The following is a 2,780-nucleotide window of genomic DNA, read 5'->3' on the forward strand; positions in this document are numbered from 1 at the left end:
AGGGTCCCAGCGTCTTTCCTTCCTCTTGGAACTGAAGAGAGGCAGCCCTGCCTGCTTCCCTTCTGAGCAGGAAGTGGGCGGGCGGCTTCTGCTAGGAGGCACCCAAGGACTCTTAGCTACTAGGGGGAGAAACTAAAACAGTGTATCAGAGGCTCTTAGAAAAGAAAGGCTCAGTGCCAGAGCAGTGCTCAGCAGGCAGGTGGGCGGGACAGGGCCGGGAGGACTCAGGAACCCGGGAGGACTCACAGACCCGCAGGAGGGGCCGGAGCCCACGCCCTCCCGGGAATCAGCTGCTTGCCTGGGGCTCTGGTTCTCAGGTTTGTCTTCCGAATGGTGAAGCACCATGTGGACATGGGCCTGATTCATGTTCTCAAAATAAATATCCATGCTTATTTTAGGAGGAAAACTTCTGGAATCCAGAATGTTGTTTTTGCTCTAAAAACTTACCCACACTAGCATCTTGGGAGGATGGTGGCTGCTCCCCAAACCCAGGGACACGGTGGCCACAGCAGTGAGGTGCGCTTGCCCTTCGGGTGCTAAGATGGGCCCTGGCCTGTCAGCAGGTCCTGGAAGAGCGCACGGTACCGGTGGCTGGAGAAGTTGGCCTCGCGGACGTACAGCCTGAAAGCCCAGTTAAATCACAACACGCTTCTCTGTGACCAAGATGCAGGCAGGGCCCCTGCTCTGCTGGGCCCCCCAGGGGTCAGCGAGGGGGGAGGGCAGGGCAGATGGCCGAACGCGAGGGCTGGAGGCTCGCCAGCCTTTGAAGGGTGACCGTGGGCACTGAGGATGGACGGGGCCTGGCGCTCCAGGGGAAGGGGCCTCCAGGTGGCTGGCAGTTTGCGGGAGGCGAGCTACGCCCAGAGGAACTCAAAGAAGCAGAAAAGCCTGGGCGAGCCTTCGCCCTGTCTGCCTGGCTGTGCTGCGTGTAGCGGCTCCATTACCCCTCCAGGGACGGAACCCCCGCCCCTGCAGTGGAGGCGCCGAGTCCTAACCCCTGGGACACCAGGGAAATCCCCAGGATGCCACTTAAACGGCCCTGCCCCGTTAGAGGTCCCTCGGAGTTGGAAATGAGGGCTGTCCCCGTTCTAAGTGAAAAGTGAAAATCGCTCAGTCGTGTCCGACTCTCTGCGATCCCATGGACTGCCGCCCGCCAGGCCCCTCTGTCCTTGGGATTCTCCAGGCAAGGAGACGGGTGGGCTGCCGTGCAGTCACCTGTTAAAGGCGGGCCTTGGTGAAGGCTGTCCGGCGGTCTCTGCCCAGGTCACCAGTGCCTCTGCCTCGAAAGGGGCCCAGGGCTCTGAAGTTGAGCCACCAGGGCTAAAAGCGAAGGCACCCCATTTAAGGCTCTTAGATAGAAGACTCAAGTGAAGACACGCAGACGGATTCAGAGCCTGCAGGCAGCGAGGACTTTCTTCCTGGCTGCCACCAGCCGGCCTCCCCGCCCCCAGGACACACCGCCCGGTGCAGCCCGGGGCTTCCTGGGCACCGCGAGCTGGAGGAGTCTGAGAGACAGCAGGAGGTGTGGAGAGCCCGAGCCCGAGCGGGCGGCCGCTGGGGGTCGTCCTCCTCCTGGACCACCCCAGCCCAAACCCTTCCCGCCCTGTTAGTTCTTCTCAAACTGACCGAGTCCTGGTCTGAAAGGTGTAAATGCTTCCCACTCCGGTTACTGCTTCCTTTGCAGACCCCGCCAGGGACGCTGAGAGGGTCGAGGAAAGCCTAGGTCCCCCGCAGACCCTCCCGGGCCCGGCCTCTCTGTCCCGCTGGCTCCCTGCCCAGTTGCGCTGTGCTGTGTGTGCAGGGCTTCCTATGCTGTGGCTGGAACTGTGTTCCACAGTGACTTTGGGGAAGAGTCGTACTCACGGTATCTCCAGTCCTGGTCACGGTGTGGCTCCCCATGGATGCCCAGCTCAGCCGCGCAGTCGTGTCCGACTCTGTGACCCCATGGACTGCAGCACGCCAGGCCTCTCTGTCCATCACCAACTCCCGGAGCTCACTCAGACTCATGCCCATCGAGTCGGTGATGCCATCCAGCCATCTCATCCTCGGTCGTCCCCTTCTCCTCCCGCATTCAGTCTTTCCCAGCATCAAAGATAGAAAGTGAGGTCGCTCGGTCATGTCCGACTCTTCGCGACCCCATGGACTGTAGCCTACCAGGCTCCTCTGTCCATGGGATTCTCCAGGCAATAGTACTGGAGTGGATTGCCATTTCCTTCTCCGGGGACCTTCCTGACCCAGGGATTGAACTCACATTGTCTCCCACATTGTAGACAGATGCTTAACCGTCTGAGCCACCAGGAAGTCATCAGGGTCTTTTCAAATGAGTCAGCTCTTCGCGTCAGGTGGCCAAAGTATTGCAGTTTCAGCTTCAGCATCAGTCCTTCCAATGAATATTCAGGACTGGTTGGATCTCCTTGCAGTCCAAGGCACTCTCAAGAGTCTTCTCCAACACCACAGTTCAAAAGCATCAATTCTTCGGCGCTCAGCCTGCTCTATGGATGTAGGGCTGTATTTTTACCCCTCAGAGTTGTGTCCAAGGTGTTTCGGGTCTTGGACCTGCTCCCAGGTGCTCTGTTGTTACACTGCTGTGTGCCAGCTTTTCTCAGTTAGGCGGCCTTTCTTGTGGAGCTGGCTGGGGCTCCTGGGAGCGCTGAATGAGGGTGTAGAGGCGTCCTGGTTTAGTGCCCATCTCAAAGGGAACTTTCCAACTTGTAACATTGTGTATGATGTTTCCCAAGAGTGGTTTCTTCTTTGTTTCTTTGGTACATGCCTCAAAACAG

This window comes from Budorcas taxicolor, chromosome 17, assembly GCF_023091745.1.
Source record: "Budorcas taxicolor isolate Tak-1 chromosome 17, Takin1.1, whole genome shotgun sequence".
NCBI lineage: Eukaryota > Metazoa > Chordata > Mammalia > Artiodactyla > Bovidae > Budorcas > Budorcas taxicolor.